Source organism: Cynoglossus semilaevis, chromosome 1 (assembly GCF_000523025.1).
Source record: "Cynoglossus semilaevis isolate Cse_v1.0 chromosome 1, Cse_v1.0, whole genome shotgun sequence".
In the NCBI taxonomy this organism is placed as follows: Eukaryota; Metazoa; Chordata; class Actinopteri; order Pleuronectiformes; family Cynoglossidae; genus Cynoglossus; species Cynoglossus semilaevis.
In genome coordinates this window covers 20,106,928-20,124,431 of record NC_024307.1, presented here as the reverse complement: position 1 = coordinate 20,124,431, position 17,504 = coordinate 20,106,928, and the positions used below count along the sequence as shown (strand labels likewise).

At 39.4% G+C, this 17,504-nt stretch overlaps 1 protein-coding gene across 7 annotated transcripts in view; it reads right to left on the bottom strand.

Moving 5' to 3' along the window:
• The window catches only part of LOC103384194 (sodium/calcium exchanger 1-like), a 95,202-nt gene extending 81,043 nt beyond the window's left edge, over positions 1–14,159 (bottom strand). For 6 of the 7 annotated variants that reach the window (XM_025059903.1, XM_025059854.1, XM_025059928.1 and 3 more), the window contains exon 1: positions 13,508–14,159. The gene's annotated coding sequence lies outside the window, so the exon portion shown is untranslated. The remainder of the gene's footprint in view (positions 1–13,507) is intronic. The other variant, XM_025060030.1, reaches the window with a different exon arrangement.
• Positions 14,160–17,504: the final 3,345 nt, after the last annotated feature.

Genomic DNA, 17,504 nt, shown 5'->3' with positions numbered 1-17,504 from the left:
AAACAGAAAAAAGAGAGCGAGTGACACGAGTGGTGCAGGCATTGTAACAGAGTGGATTATGGGTAATTAAGAGCACTTTCTGTCATCAGTACTGTTCTATTCATTTTTTTTTTTACAATGCTGGCCTGAGTTTTTGTTTGAGTTTTTGTTACGAAGTTTTGTTATATACAAACACATACAAAAACAAAGTCCAGTGAAGCTGACACTTTGCAAAATGTCACTATCACACATGCATGCACCCGTGAACACACTGCATCGCACACTCACAGTGCATGACAGTGTGGTCCGCAGTCATGCATGCAACACGGCTGGAGAGCTTAGTCTTTGCCTAAGTGTATGTGTGTGTTTGTGCCCTCTTATCAGATTATATAATCCAGGTTTGGGATCATGCTGTAGTGGCAGATTATACACAAACCAAAACAAGAGACTGAACAGGAGGATGATGGGAATAACTAGGAGAGAAACATCTGGAGCAACATGGAAGAGAAAATTATAGGGGAAAAAATATGCACGATTAAATGTCAGGACGGAGACAAATATCCAACGACTATAGCTGGAGACAGCTGTTAGACATTCTGACCCAAAGGTTGACACGATAATGAGGGCATGTGGGAGTGAAGCTGGTGAAATTAACACGGCCAGAGAGACGTGAGGCAAACGAGGCAGGAGCAGAGAGACGGAGGACAGAATAGCTTGACTTATCAGCAGCATTTGACACAGCCAATCACCGTGTCCTATTATGCATAGTCTCGGACATGGCCGTTACTGACGGTGCACAACCCTGGTTTAAATCCTACCTCACTGGTCGGTCGTTCATAGTGTCCTGGCTGGGGTACACATCTGCCACATACCAGCTCTATCTTTCTTTCCCACATACTGACACCAGAGTCTCAACACTGCCCCAGTCCCAGCTTGTTTTTCTGACATATCTGTATGGATGAAAGCCCATCACCTACAGCTCAACCTCTCCAAAAACTACTGGTCTTTCCAGCCAAGCTAAACCTCCCCAACACCTCATATAAGACAATCCAGGATCTTCTCATGGATCGTTCCACGCTGGTGGAATATGCTACCTAGCATCACAAGAACAGGGGCATCGCTGCCTATTTTCAAAAAGCTCTAGAAAACCCAACTATCCAGAGAGCACCTTCTCCTTCTGCACTTGTCTCCACCCTAGTTAAAAGGTTCCACTTTACTAAAGAGCAGTCTCTTTACAAGTTAAAAGGTTCCACTTTACTAAAGAGCATTCTCTTTACAAGAGTTCACAAAGCTTGATTGTTAATTCTCGCTTTGGATGAAAGCATCTGCTAAATGCATAAATGTAAATGTAAATGTTAGAGGAGGTCAGGAGGTGACGACAGAGTAATGGAGCCAGCTGAGACACAGAGGTTAGACAGAGGGGAGTCAGACAGACAGAGACGGGGATTCAGGGATGCAAGAGGATGAGCAGCATGAGTAAGACCAATAGATGAGGACAGATGTGGAATGAGCAAAGGCAAACGTTGAATAAAGAAGCATAAGCGTCACCGACCGTGTCACGGTATTAACACTGTGTACCTTATCATTTCAGTTCGTGTGAGCGGCTCCTCTGTCATTACAGCTGGACGTTTTAATTACCACCTTCACAGACACACTGTACATTATTTTAGAAACAGGTGATTTACATTTTGAATGTGTATGTGTTCTGTACCATTCATGAAGGTTTGCTCTGCAGGGACCATAATGTGGATCTTCCATTCTAAAGGCTTTGTAATTCTATTCAGGCTGTGAAAAGTGTAAAATGTTGAATATTTTTTAAATGAATCCTGATTAAGTAAGATTAATTAATATTCCTAAATATGAAAAACAATATTGGAATAATCTTGCAACAAAAGAGAAGAGCAGGGAGACGTGTTTTTATTTGTGACTAATTTAAATTATGCAAATTATTAATATAGAATGGTATAATTCAAAATTCACTGCAGTGCATTCTTACTGACTTGAAGAACTCGTTAAAAGTTGCTATCAACACATCAGTGAAGAAAATTAATCAGTCTACAGTCCCTCACAATCTTTTTGGCAACTGTGTCAGTCAGCTTATCGGCAGTAAACTTACTAACTGCCCTGCACACAGTGAGGCTGGTCTGCTGCGAGCTGGGCGTCTGACCTTAAGTTAAACCCTGCACAAATGCCTGGCTAGTGTAGGGATGGTATTTAAACCTCCAGGGACTTCAGTAAAACACAAACCTACCCCCAAGTGTGGGTAACCACACATGCACTGGCTTTGTATTGTAGTAACAATAAATGAATGGACAGTTGAAGACATCCACTGCACCTCACTCAGCATCGTTATCATCCATGCATTAAAATGGGTTTAAGAAAATGTAATCTCATTCATTTTACAAATTACAGAGACAATTAGAGAAAGTAAAATCCAATCAAACAAGGATGGAGAAATAACAAAGCAGCAATGGGATGGAAAATGTTGATGAGAGCTATAACAACACCAACAGACTGTCCTGACATAAATCTAGGCTGGAGAATAAAGTGTTTCAACTCTTTATAAGCCTGTGGCCACTCCAAGGAGGATTTGTCTCATTTTTTTTTTTTTTTAAATGCTTGTTTCTTATGACAGCTCACTTCACTGAATGCCCACTCAACACTGTCCATTCAGAAACACTTTGCAGGTTAAGGCATCTTTCTCAGAAGATTGAATCCGTCTGTGATTTTTTTTTTCACTTGCTATTCAAGAAATCAGAAAAGCCGTTCGTGCTGAATCTCACCTCGGACCAAAACTGAGAAAAGAACACACTCTGACTCCCCCCTTCCGCTTCACTTGCTTTCAACTAATCACAACCACCATCGCAATTATTCTCCTTTTAGCACTGTCTTTTGCTGCCAAGCATCAAACCATGCCTGAAATGTAATTTTAGGCAACAGCGGCACTGACAACAATAATAACATCTCCAGGACAGTCATTTTTGTGAATAATGTCTCTCTCTCTCTCTCTCTCTTTCTTTCTTACACTCTCTCTCTCACAACTATAGACACATGGACAGACAGACTCAGAGACACTTGAAACATCTCCCCCACGCACTGTCACCACTTCCACTGTGAGGCATATGCTGAGGTCACTCATAAAACCGAGGGTCTCCTTCACCTTAGTGCTTTCTATTCTTAGCAGTGACATTGACAGCCACTCCACATCAGGATGTGTGTTGTTTCATAACGATGTAAAATTAATAATGGCGTACCATATATCTATAAGTATATGGCAGCAATGGTAGTCACACCAATTTTAGAGTTAAAACGTTCTGTAGAACTTGAAATGTCATTTTTCAGCACCACCAAACTGCTTGAAGGTTAATGAAGGTCAATGGACAGTTGAAGGTAGTGGCCAAGGCAGATACAAATATGACAATGAGGGTTTCACAGAACCTGGAATATCAAGGTTTGGACTATAATTTTTCAGACTAATATTATCTCATTACAAAAGGAACAGGACATTCACCAATTTTGACAAATTATTTCAGACACCTAAAACTGAAGGAAATCAACGGCAACTTTCTTCAGGATTGTGTGTGTGTGTGTGTGTGTGTGATCTCCAATTAGCCTCTTTTTTGTGTGTGTCACAAAAGATTCGTTTGAACTTGATTTTTAGAAAAAGCGACAGTTAAAGTGTTGATATATAACTGTGTTGTTCTGATTTAATAGCATCCCAAAAGCAGCTAATAGTGTCGACTAACAGACAGAGAGAAAGAGCTACCACCTGGCACAGATTTAACCAGATGTGAAATACATTTGCCACAGATTTTAATATGAAAAAACAGACAGAGAGAAAGAGCTACCACCTTTTAATATGAAACATCTGACATAACAGTATAAATGACATAACAGAATAAAATGTTGAAACCTGTGTAAGGTTGTGACAGAATACATTGCTTTATCCTAATCTTTGTTTTTTAGCTGGTCTGGAACAAGCTGTGCATAAAACACAGGGAATATGGCAGACACACAGAGAGCTTCTTGTTTTGAGTCAATGTAGACTGACGGCTGTGATAATATTTTGCTGCTCATGAGCCCTGCCACTAGGGGTAACTTGGGGATCAAAGTCTTGCCCAGGACGAACAACTTTTGGTTGAAAAATCACTGTAACATTTTGATAATTTGTTAATATCTGTTTTTACAGAAAGCTATATTAAAAATAGGTCCATGACACAGTCTCCCAGGAATTTTCAGTCTAGATTTGTCTGTGTACTTTACTTTTTCTCGAGTTGCCAAGTGACTTATTTTATAAAGCACAGTGTCATAGGAAACAGGTGATGCAGGACAAAACAGGGGTCAGAAACTTGAGTGTTTCTTCTTAATGTTGTGAATCGGTGGATTCTATTTTCCAGTGCTGGCTATTAGCCTTAAAGCAAGTACAAAACCATGACAATTGAAATAATGTTGGGATAATTTCACTGGAAGTTATGGAACTCTATTCTCTCCAACACTACTGTCCAGGTGAGACACGTCAACACTTCACCATTCCCACTTGAACGAGCACTCTAGTTCAGTCAATATGACAAAAAAGGTGCATGCTGCATTCACTACTACAGGCTATTAACACCATGGCTCATCATTAGCCAATTTCTCCTTGAGGGACCGGGTGAGGTGCGAGGGCAAGAATCAGTCAGGCATGTAAGTGAGATCACAGTCGATGCATTGAAAACTGCTGGCCAGCTCGGAAAACGCAGTTTGGCAATAAACATGTCAGAGAAATCCCTGAAGTGACGCTCGGGGAGTGAGAGGAAGCTGATTGGAATGAATGATGAGATTGGTGTTTGACCTCATGAGGAAAATCAGACTGACATTAGGTCTGCACCTCTCTTCTTAATTGTTTTCGTCAACTCTGAGGACAACCTGTCAGGATTAGATTTGAACTTATATTCTTCTCTCATTGTTAATTGATCATTTAGCTGTCTTTTATTTCATTTCCCCTGACAATCCAGATGCAGAGCAGCGCAGTGATTTACGTAGCTTAAAACTCTACCCCGCCTTAAGGTAAAAATAAACTAAACATAGTTTATACTGTTTTGTTTTTATAGTCATAAATATCAAACGTCAAGCAGTGTTTTAAATACATGCTTGAATTTACCAAATGTATGCTTTGGCACTAAGCATTTACCACGGATGGTTCCCAGTTTCGTCTCTGACCACGGCCCTGTTGCCTTCACTGACAGTACAGTTGAGCAGCAGCATTCTAGCCTGTGTCTTTGTTTCAGCGCTCCAGAAGTGATGAACACTGCACTTTGGTATATTTATCACCTTCCTTACACTGTGTGTCGTTATTGAAACGTATTTACTCAAACTCCTGTCAGCAGGGCTTCGTTTGAATCGCCAAAGGAGCATTGAGATTAAAATGTAAGTCTACGGGGGACGAGGGAGATGAACTGTACTATTTTAAACAACAACAAATAAACCATTCTGCTGGAAACTGTTTAGCCCTGGAGGCCATTGCATGAATAACAAACTGCCATTTCAAGAGACCATACACCACTTCAGACTATTACATGGTGTTAATGCACTAAGCTGACTCTTCATTGAGTTCTTGAATTTTTTAACGGCATTAATGTCATTATAAATTTATATACAACAACACTTGGTTGTTAAAGACATGTTCATAGTGAATATTAACATTTCACAGTGGTTGATCTGTTGCATTAAAATCTGGTGAACGAGGAGAACGTTTAAACACCGTCAACAAAAGTACTTAGGACCATACTTGGTTCAGATTAAAGTGTCCAAAACCGGGACAAGGAAATATTTTATGCCATTGTCCTGTCACCATTAGCCTCCATTAGTAAGCAGTTGATACAAGGCGGTATGGATGTGACGTCATCCACACGTCGCAGCAACAATTAGGACACAAAACTAGGGACAAAACTACCCTGCTGCATTTGACAAATTAAGTTGTTGAACTACCATACCATTTTGATATGCATAATAAACATAATAAACATGAGTGTATTTTTTTTTTACCTTAAAAGGTGCTGCTAGTCTCTGAGAAGTAGAAGATACTCCATGAAACATTTCCACAGCTGTAGCAGGAGACGCAGGTGAGCGCAATTTAGTTAATCAAGCCTCTTTTTGTATCAGTTGGGGCCAGGACCAATGGGAGAGGGTATTCAGCCTCCAGGCTCTATTGACTATTGACTGCATTAAATGCAAACTGTGCATCTGGTGTCATTGTCTGGACCCACATGTTACAGACTGGCATCAATATTACAATGTAGTGAGAAATATATTTTTTGGTTCCTCTCGTAGCTATTCAATACAATCATCTTTCCTTTCGACTCTCATAATCTTCTATCACAACACAAGGCAGTGACTGTATCTCCAGGACCAACAACAGCAGCACCCTGCTGTGAACAGCATTCAGCACATTCACCGGACATGCAGTACATGAGAAATAGGATTATGACCACTGGGACTTTCAAACCAGGGGACACAACACTGACAGTGGCAGGAGCCAGGGCTCAGCAAGTAGTAACAAGGAACACATCGAGGGCCAAGTGTCAGGGATAGACCAAAGTAAACCATACACAAAAATAGACGTCATGATGTGGCCAACATGTGGGTTTAGACGGATATATGTTGTTGCTCATTACTGGATTAGCTGAGAATGACGAATACTCTCAGGTTAGAGTCTCTGTCAGTTAGATGTAGTCCGTCAATGGGCCTGTGTATTAAACAAACTCCCAAAACACACACAGGCGGCAAAGGTGTCACTCTGACTGAATTAATGTCAATATTGACATTTCTGAGATTAGGCCGCTGACAAAATAATGAATGATTCTGTGTACTTTCAGCGTCCAACACCTGCCTTCTCTGCACTCGCAGTTGTGTGGAGAGAGTTCAGCCAGAATAAAAAACAGTGAACAGATGGATGTCGTCCAAAGTACTCCAAAACATACTGTAGCTATGTCTGAGTCAGACAACAGTCCAAATGAATGTTTATTTCAGAGCACTGTGGCCACAGTAGTGCCTGTGTCTTTGTAAAGGGAAAAGCGATGATGATCAGCTTATTAGACAAGAATAACTGTTGATATCAAATTCAAATTGTGTTCTTCAAGTAAGAGCTGATAAAAGAGTGGACCGTAACATGTTTTTTTGAATTTACAAGACACTTCCTGTGTAAGCAGAGGGTGTTTCCTTTTAGTATGATTTTATCCTTCTATACGGCTCGGAACGCAGCGAGACTTTAGAACTGTGAACTACAAGCTAAACTGCACTATACTGAAACCATAACAAACTAGAAACAGTTTGATTTCTACAGAACATCAGTTTCTGAGACACACACTTAAGGCAAAACCTTGTTTTTCTCTATGGATTTTAGTTCAGGAAAAAGACACAAACTTCAGTTTCCTGTTAGAAAACAAATATATTTTTCATGTATAAGACATATCTTTATAAGTATCTATCTATAAGACTCGTACGGTGGAGAAAAAAAAAACTCTCTATGTGTAGGTGTTTTTAGCTAACGTCCAGTGAATGACAGCAGGACAGTATTAAAGCACTTTAGTTAAATGCCTCTCTGTTTTTGACGTAAGCTAGGACATGATTTCAAACAGACACAGATTAATTTTTAGCCTACTTTCCCGCAGACAGCTTGGGTCCGTGAATTATTAAGAGGGTGACAGATCTCTGATTAATTATTCATCGGCGTTGGAAAAGTCCCATAACTATCTTAATGTTGGCATCAGCTTCCCATATCACCATTGTCATACTCATCATGAGTTTTATTATTCAAATCGGCCATCTTCATAACAGAAATATTATCCCTGTCCTTGTATAATTAAAAAGTACAGCCTGCAATTTCACTAAGAAATAATAATAAAAATAAATTCTCATATCAACCTGTTTTTTTTCTTTTTTGTTGCAAGTAATCAGGGTGTTTTCATAAAGCTAAATAATAATAAATAATAAAGTAATCAGGGTGTTTTCATAAAGCTAATGTTGATAATTGATGATGCAACTGGTAGAAGGCAGTAATGCAACTTAAAAAAAACAATGCTAAAATCTAAAGAAAAAGCCAAAGGAAAGGAGCGAGAGGTGGATCAACTACAGTGATCACCGAGCTATAAATAGCCAAACGACAGCTTTTTGTAATATATGTAGAACGCAGCTTGAATAATATTTAAATAATTAATGGTAGGGTAAGTTATACACTGTGTTCGCCAACACAAAGACAAGAAGTCTGTGCTACACTTGTATACCACAACGATATTTATTCTGTGGCAGGTGTTTCTATTACTGTTGCCGTTTTTTTCAGGAACATCACCAGGAGCCGCATCAGGTCTTCAACCACATCTTCATCCCCAGTATACCTTTTATTTATCATTATCACTAGATTTGCTAGCTATAAAAATACCATTGTCCGTGACATCATCAGCAACATCTATCTCATCAATATAACCATCATCATCATCATCATCATCATCATCATCATCACCAATCCTAATTTTAATTTAGATTACATTACTTCAAAACCCAGATATTCCAACGGATTCACAATGAATCCCAATCACATAGCTGAATTCAATAGAATTCATTTCACTGATATGAAGTGAATTGAAATGATATGACAGAGCTGAACTGCAGTCAGTCAGTCAGTCAGTCAGTCAGTCAGTCAGTCAGTCTATCCGCTGCTCTGCACTCTGACCCTGCACAGCCATCCCTTCCAGAGGCGGACGTTCACCCTCTCCAACCCTGACCTCATCAGGTTTTCCAGCCTTCAGCCACACTGCCTCCCTCTGCTCCACTGCTCAGCTGTCACCCGCCAAGATGCCGTATTTACGCACGTACACCAGAGCGTTTCGACTAGAGGAACGAGGCTGAAGGAGTCCTCTGGGACAGAGGGCAAACATCGGCGACACACCACAGTTCCTCAGTGACTGTCTGCCGGTGTGTTGTCTGCCTCCTCTACCGCACACCCCCATCGTTCGTACGGATACCATGGACCTACCAGGTTCTTTACGCACGGAGCGATGTGCGTAAACGTAACCAGCAGACTGAGCTGGTTTCAAGTGATGACTGAACGATCCACGTTTCCAATCACTTCTCTCTCTTGACTACTCATTTCACGAGCACATGCTCGCGCACGCACACTCGCACGCAAACACTCCATATGTATTGACGCGCGCACGGCTCACATCCGACAACCACAGCAAGTCGTGCGTTTGTGCGAAAGGCATATAAATAAAATACAAGTCTACAAATAAATAGTACGCATCGTGATGGCGTCTCTCACCTGGACGAAGAAGTAGGAGAAGAAGAAGAAGATCCGTTCACTCATTCATTCAGTGAGACACTCATCCATCTGTATGTTCATCCTCTACGTTTCGTCTCCCACTGAGCCACTGGATAACAGTCGTCTCTGCTTCTGAAGCTGCGGCGACAGAGCAGGCGCAGTTCCTTCTCTCTCTCACACACACACACTCTCTCTCTCTCTCTCTCTCTCTCTCCCTCTGACTGAGGAAGGATGAGCTGATGTGAGCAATAATGGAGGGATCAGCGCAACAGACGCCACAGAACTTGACCAGGTATGAGGCGGCATCAGAACAGAGGGCAGTGTTCCTTGGACCCTATTATATGCCTCTCTTTTCTCATTGAAAATGGGCATCATTAGTTTTGTCATATGTGAACAACTGACACACATATACTTTGGCTTCTATCTAGTTTTTCTCTTTTTCTAATTAAGTTGTATTTTTAGACAAATCCCTCACCTTTGCCTTCACAGTTAAGGTGTTTCACACCTCTGTTTTGTTCTGTACTCTGTGAAACCTGTTAAACCTCATGAGGAGGAGGTGAGTATATCTGAACAACAAACAGATTTGACGCACTGATGTGTTAACAAAGTTTGGTTTGCAACTTATCTTTGCACTGACTACATGTAGGATGATTTTTAACATTTGTAAATGGAAAATATTCAATCTGATTATGATATTTAAAGAAAAAAAAACCTTTGTGAATCCAATCCACCAGTTGACTCAGTTGACATTGTTGTACTATGAATTGTTTGCAAGCACTACAATAAACATATACAACTCAGATTCAGCTTGTTGCTAACGAAACAACATAATTTCTAGCAACAGCCCATGTAGCATTGTTGAAATTCAATACATTATTGATAGGTACAATAGCAAAACAAATCTGAAATTAAGCTTCAATATTTAAACATTTCACACTGCATCATCGACTGTGTTTAAATGTTTGTATGTGTTGGATTTCAATTAGTGGTTCAGACGATAAAAATGATAAATGATGAAAATGTTTTATTCCTGTATGCAAATGACAACAGGGAGTCAGGAAAACGTGTTTACAGTTACAAGTGTTATGCAAAGTGTTATGCTGTCTGTCCTAACCTCTGTCAAGGGGAGGAGGAAGAACAACCAATAAGGAAGAGAAGGGCAGTGAGGACAAAACAAGGAAAGACGAAGGAGGAGATGAGCAGAGGAGAGGGTGAAGAAGAAGAAGAATGTGGAGGACGGGGGGTGGCAGGTGACAGAGGAGGATGCTGGGACGGATGGAAGGGAGTGGAGCGAGGGAGCTGGAGTAAATAATGGGAGAGGAGAGGAGTGGGTTTACATTATCTTTCTTTTGGACACAGTTGATCAGAGTTCTGTCTCAGCGTGAAGCATGGCCTTTACACCACCAGCTAATTTGCACCCTGAAGGGACATCATCGCTCACTCTAAGAGACACACACACACACGCAGAGACACACACAGACACAAACTGATCCTCACGTATACTGCTAGTAAATAGCACCCAGTAACAAACAAGAGTTTACATCTAGACGGATTCCATCTAAATATATGAGTGAATGAAAGTATAGTGTATAAGTTATAGCTCATGTACAGACAGAATCTTTCACACAAAACACACACACACCACACGATCAAATATGCATTAACTGCCTAATCAATCACTGGATGTCGGTTACCAATGGAGCTGCGTGGTGCCAACGTTCACAGTGAGTAATGCAGAGAAATTAAATTCAAATAAAGTCACAAATCAATGAAAGCCAGTCTGATATGTCAGTATCTTCCAATACTCGTAATATTTATTTTTTTAATTATTAAAATGTAAATTAGCTTTGAATTATGTCTGTTATTCATGATGAAGTCAGGTTATATCACTTTTTATGTTGAATCGACATGAAGAAATCCACAGTAGCAAATCCTTAAGAAGAAATATGAGGCTTTGACGTTCATACATCATCAGCACAAGAATCCTCATTATGAGCTGCAGTTTGCAGTAATCGATTCCCTTTCACCTCAGATCAACTTCTAATTGGATAATTAACCGTCCCGTTCCACATCTCCGTACGACTGTAAAAGCACCGCTTGAATGTTGTGGTACCAATAAATATATTGAAAATACCGAGTAAACTGAAAATGAAGTCCTTGTCATTGTGACACAGCTCACCACTGCACACAACCAAATGTGACCTCTGCTTTTAACCCATCACCAAAGTGAACAGTGGGCAGCTTTAAGGACCGGGGAGCAGTGTGTGGGGACAGTGCCATGCTCAGAGCACCTCAGTGGTAACTTGGCAGCTGGTGGACTCGAACCTGAACCCTCCACTTCCTTAACCACTAACCCACCACTGCACTGTAAATATGAATGTATTCTAAAGAATGAAATAATAGACCCAGAAATTCCTGACACTATACAGCCTGAAGTAGAAATGAACCAATACATAAACGGCTAGAAAGGGGCAGTCTAATCAATTATTAAGAGCTTTAAACAAATAAAACAAGTTTTCCATTCCCCAGAGGTTGGAAAATTTAAAAATAATATATTATATCCTGTTTTTTCTTAACACATCTGAGATAATTGTGGGGAAAAAATGATACGTTGGCTTATTTCTCCTCTGAGTCAGTTTTTTTTCTTTCCATTGAACACCAAGATATCCAAACTCATATCCAATCACAACATTTTTCTGCTTCAAGTCTTAAATGAAATGAAAGGTGTTCAGGTTTTGTCCAATTGTAAGTCTCTGTATGTGGTTTCACTCAGGGAAGAGCTGTCTCATTCCTGAAGGTGTGCATCTTTTATCCAAGCTCAGATTTAACTCATATTTGTACAATAATAAATTTCGGCAGAATGTATGACTGTTAAGTCTCTAGAATGTTAGCAGCTAAGGCAGATGGAGGACAAAAAAAATAACATTATAGCAAAGATTTTAGAATTTCAATTACAACCATTTTCCTTGAATTTTAAATAAAATAAATAACTGTAGTTTAACCACACTCTTTAGCTACTAATCAACTCTCTCTATATTTTTTTTTACCAGTTGCAGCTTCACAACATTAAAGATTCAGAGCCTATTAACCCTCCCCCATCACCTCCCAGTATACGAGTCTGTCTGCTACAACATTCCCAAACAAACCAGGATAATATCATCACAGGAAGCTACTCATCTACCCAGTTTCTATGGCAATGGGGGGAAAAAAAGGCACAGCGATGTGCCTGGCTGCTCTGAGAACCACGAACATTCCATAATAAGTATGAATCTCTAAAAGTCTGCAACAGGAGCAATGGGAGCCGTATCTGCCGGGAGGATAATTGCTGTTTTCCATGAAATATTAAGTTGCCGTTTTCTCACTGGCAGACCTGTAAAAACACTTGTTATAGTCCTGTTCATGGTATCCTACTTAAATGGGTCTTTTCTATTTCACGCCAACACAGTTTGATGAAACAGGAAAAGCAAGAAAGGACTAGGTTCATTCAGCACCAACTGTCTGCACACACTGTATGAGAGGGGAAGCTAATGTTTTCACACACATTGTATTAAAGGCCAGATTATATATAATATTAGGGTTTACTTTTAGCTAACATTTAGCATTGAAAAATAAATGCTTTATTTTTCCATCCCGTCAGTCAATTTGGGATTATTTTGATTACCTTTGCTGTATTTTAACAGACTACTACATCTACTTTTGATTAATTCCTGCTCATATTAGGACTTAATTTCTTAGAAATAAACCATACATGAACTAAAACTAAAGAGTTCAAAACGGATTTTAAAATACAATTGTAATGCAAAATAAATAAATAAATAAAATACATTTAAAATAATAATAATAATAATATGAAATACTGTTACAAATTGACATGTACTTAATAGCTAGCCTTGAATTTGGTAATAAATGTGATAAAAACGTTCACAATAGATAGGCAAAAGCTTAAAAATAAAAAGCAATACTTTAGTTTATAAATAGGACAAAGATAGATTAAAAACAGAAAAAATAGCTTAAATGCATCCAAAGACAAACAAGTGTAAGCCAATAAACATTGCCAAATTATTGTTACAAATAAAATTATTTGTTGTCTTTTTTTATCTGAAATGCCTCTAAAATATATTTCCAATGTGTTTAAAAAGGTTCTTTTGTTACACTATGAAAATATGAACACTTCTGCTGTTTCCACTTCTGTGGTTCCCCATTCAGAACAGGACATAAAAATAAATGCCTTACCTGTTAAACAGCCAAATATTTCCGTCCAACTTCTCATTCTACATGAGAGACCAATAACTGTGACACCACGCTGGCTACTTTTTTATACTACCACAAATGTGTTGCGTAAAAAGTTTTTGCTATTACAAAATATGGGTGTCCAGTTTTATAACTCTCACTTCTTGTTTATTCTTAATGCTTTCATCAAAGCATTGTGAGAAAAAAACACTACAAACACGCACACATTCTATCTCATATTAGAGCCAGGGTGCAGCCGCTGTGATCAGAAACTACTGTATCTTTACAATATAAAGGCTGATGGAGGCCAGTCTCCCTAAACGCCCTGGTTCTCTCCTGTTGTCTGGAAAACAACTGAAATATTGGGTGTGATTACAGAGAGGCCTGCTAATCAATCTGTTACGATTTATCTCCAACATGAAAAGGCTTTGTTGTCGGCTGCTAATTACTAACAAATCTCCCCAGCCCCGTTGTGTCAGACCGCCACAGACACTCAAAGTTGTGCTGAGTATCCAGGGGAGAGTTGTGAAACAGAACTAAATGATTGTAACGCCTGCCAACACACAGGTCTCCGTAATTTGAAAGGGGATATTTCCCTCTAACCAGTGTTTCCCAACCTTTTTTGAGCACATATATATCATCAGGAAAAACCCCATGGCACACCACAAAACAAAACAAAAAAAAATGACAAAAAGTATATGTAATGAAACATAATTTGTTGATGAGTTTATATTGACTAAAAATGTACTCCTGTTTAGTTGAAGACAACGCTGATATACTGGCAGGAATTGAAGAAAGAGACTCACAAAGGTCTTCTTCAACAACTCTGATTATCTTAGGTTTAAGGTTAGGTTTAATGCCACCTAGAGGAAGAGGATTTAATTGCTCTGCCTGTTGATAATATATATATATATATATATATATTTACAATAAATAAATAATAGTTTTAGCCCAACTAAGTGACATTTTCCACGGCACAATTCCACGGCACACCTAATGATCTCTCACTAATGTGCTAATGTGCCACGGCACAGTGGTTGGGAATCACTGTTCTAGCATCTGCGGAGGTATTCACTCCCGGCCATGTGAGCATGTGTGAGCGCAGCCCAGACACATGAATAGATAAGAAACACATACCCTGGCGTGTTTTCCTCCTGGCTCCAGGTTATTGCAGTGCTAACAGTCAAACAAGTGCACCGCAGCATCTGTCGCTGTGCTGTTGTGGCCGTTAAAGGTGTCATCAATCACAGCGGAAGCCAATTCCTAAGTGCTTATGTGTCTCCAGCCACTGGTAATGTACACAAACCACCTCACACTCCAGATGAAACAAATATTTTAGCACATACATGGAGTCATATAAGGGCATGACAATTTGCAAGGCTCATGGGAACACACGGGCATGATATGAAGACCACCTTCATCATTCTGCTGGGTTATTGATCAGAGCTGAAATGGTGCCGCCAGTTAATCAGGCGACAGGAAAGCAATCACATCCATGACACACACACGGTTATAGATATACATTCCATTGTTATCCTGCCACATCTGTGGAAAATAAATAAAACTAAAAAACGGGGAAACAGTGGTTTAAATCAGACAAGCCTTGGGAGTTGGTGGAAAAGGAGAAAACCTGAGATTCATGGACTACAGTACTGAAGGCAATGGATCATGTGAGTTGAAGGTGATCTCCTGAGGGGAACAATAGGAGCAAAAGAAAAGAAACAGACAGCTCACTGTGTAAGTCAGAAAATACCCACATTACCAAAACTTCAATCTGGGACTGATCATAAACAAAATGAGAAGTATTGTGTCGTCATAAGACACCATTTATCTGCGTCTACTACGTCTTCCTAATAGTCGTGACGAAGAAAGCATTTGTCAAATGATGCCCAAACCTTTGTCCCCTCATCTGGACTTCCTCCTTCAAAAAGAAGAAGTTGATGCAAATAAAAGCAATAAGACAAATGAGTCACATGGTTAACTATGGGAAAATTTCAGCTTTTTTTTTTTTTTTTGCAGTAATGATGAAACATTTTGCAACAATTGTCACTAAGATCTTAATGAAAATCAGTGTTTCTCCCACAACATCTCAATAAACAACGTCCAATTGTGACTTTGCACAAACCGAGTCTTAATTGATGGCTATATCCTGAACAAATGGCTCTCAGTAAACGCACCTGTGCTCTTTCTCTCCGACTCACAACTGCACACACACACAATTCAATACCAACAACAGTGTTGCAAGAGAAATGGTCGCGAAGAGCAATTCATCACTTCTGTCTTCTGCATTTCTTCTCGCCTCGAGCCCACTGACATTCACTATGATTCATTTCATAATACGCAGGTTTTTCACAAACACATAGTGTGGGAACATGCATTGGCATGTTTTTTGTTCTTTGGTAATCTTCAGATGTTCCAATGACGGACATGAATAATATGATGGCTTTTAAGGTATAACAGTCAAATTTAAAGTGCATCAAATAATGGACAGTGTTTTCCAGCACCTTTCTGTGGAACAACAACCATCTACCTCTTTAGTGTCGATTTGGGTAATTGTGCACTTATTTATCCCATTTCTGTTGTGCTGACTGGGACTTTCCGGAGCCAGCAGTCAGTGTGAGTTCTCATAAGTTGATAATGAAAGTGAAGTGTGAAAGTGAACTACTTGTCATTGTGACACAGCACACCACTGCACACAACAAAGTGTGACCTCTGCATTTTACCCATCAACAAAGTGAGCAGGGGGCAGCTTTAGCCTAACCTTCCGGACCCAATTCTGGTTCCTTAACCACCAATCCACCACTGTCCCAACTCAGGTATCACTGTTGAAACCCGAGAATGAACCAGGGACCTTCAGATGTTAATGTTATTACGTTGCTTCCAACGCTGTACCTCCTATTTCTGCAGAGGTTCTACAGACCCTCAGTTACAGTCCGTCTAAGACTGTACAACAAGCAACTATCAAACAACCAATTTCAGTCACATTTGTCTCCACTTACTGTACCTTCTAAAGCGCATCTCACTGTTAGTCAATAGTTAAGGTTTTACCATGTTTCTGAGGAGATACTGTAAACAAAAAGCACTATTGTCACAAAAAGGACATCAGTTAAAGGAACTGTTGTAAATTTTTAACATACTGATGTTTTTTTACAAGTGTCAAACCAAACTGGCTAATAGCACAGCACTGCTACTGAAAAGAATATAGCAGTACCTTTCGATGTGCTTAAAATGCCATTACAAGTGCTATGCAACATGATCCAGGTTCTTTCTATTTTCCAAATTAAAGTGTTCAACACAGTCACCAGATAAGAGCAATATCAAAATATGATTTCTATACAGTAATAAAGCTTTGTTTCCCTTAGATGTTATGGCCAAGTATTTGGAATATCAAGTAAATATAAGGGAGGTGCTGCAAGCACAGGGCAGGTGTTGCAGATGCGTATGGGTGTTTTGTTAGAGAGTAGTTTATGTTGCTTTGCATTTGTAATGATGTTTTGACCCTATCAAGAGATAAAACATTTGGCTTGAAATGTTACTTGATTGTCAAGGAATAACACTGGTAAAATAAATAAAACATTTAGGTTAAAAAGGTTAAAAACAAACAACAGTCAGAGAAAAAATTAACTTTAAATTTAAAAAGAGAGACAGGATTAAAGCAATGAAAAAAGACAACTCTACAAGTGCACCTACTTTGTGCTGGCATCTGGCTTGAAAAAAGAGTCTTGGGTCTGGCTCCATGTCACGCCGCTCCATTCAGTTTCCTGCTTCCAATCACTGTCAAAACAAAGCAAATACGACCTTTAAGGAGGATGGATTAACCTCTGTTCTCAGGATGGAGAGAAAACATAGACGTAAGTCAAAAATCATTTAACTGCCATCTGATAATAAATGTTACATAGGATGTAAATATAACCAGTGAGGCAACGATTTTTAGAATTGAGGTTGAAAATGTCTTTCGATGACAATTTCATTAAAAAAAAACAACAAACAGATTAGACCA